The 731-nt window shown below is 36.7% G+C and overlaps 1 protein-coding gene across 1 annotated transcript in view; it reads right to left on the bottom strand.

Moving 5' to 3' along the window:
* DAPP1 (dual adaptor of phosphotyrosine and 3-phosphoinositides 1) overlaps positions 1-731 on the bottom strand; it is a 70,415-nt gene that overhangs the window by 4,415 nt on the left and 65,269 nt on the right. The window lies entirely within an intron of this gene.

Genomic DNA, 731 nt, shown 5'->3' with positions numbered 1-731 from the left:
AAATTAAAAAAAAAAAAATGCACCCACACACAAATCTGCCCATCACTATACTTCTAGTAACTCCTGTATTACGTGTAAATGTCAATTTTACTTTCAGGAAGAGGACTGAAAATAGAGAAGCCTTATAAGGGCAAGTCATATACCTAGCTTGAGGATTGCAGTAACCTTTCATGACACTGGTATTAAAAGATTGCCTTTATCAATTTACATTTGAATGGAAGTAATTTTGTTTTTCCATTTTCTTCAACTTCCACTTGCTCAGAAATTTTGTATAGGGAGATTGAGAGAAATGAGATAATTTCAAGCTTAATGAAATGGACATAGGAAATGGGTATTTTAAAAAATATATATTTTAGTTGTTGCTGAAAATATGCACAGTAGAACTTATGCCATTTCAACAATTTCTACACAAGTCAGTACTATTGATAATATTCTTCGAGTTGTACAACTACTCTTACTCTTTTTCTGATTGTTCCTTCTTTATTAACATAAACTCACTATCCCCTAAGTTTCCTATCTGAGCTTGCCAGTTGCTGTTGTCAATTTGATGACATATTGTTGTTGTTGTTAGGTGGCATCAAGTTGTTTCCGACTCATAGCAACCCATGCACAGCAGAACGAAACACTGCCTGATCTTGCGCCAGCTCCATGATCCCTGCTATACTTGAGCCCATCATCGCAGCCACTGTGTCAATCCATCTTGTTGAAGGCCTCCCCCTCTTTCGTCGACC

The sequence above is a fragment of the Orycteropus afer genome, unplaced genomic scaffold, assembly GCF_000298275.1.
Source record: "Orycteropus afer afer isolate SDZICR_OR568_19922 unplaced genomic scaffold, OryAfe1.0 scaffold00229, whole genome shotgun sequence".
NCBI lineage: Eukaryota > Metazoa > Chordata > Mammalia > Tubulidentata > Orycteropodidae > Orycteropus > Orycteropus afer.
Note: the sequence above shows the minus strand (reverse complement) of the source record. Positions and strands in the feature narration are given on the sequence as shown.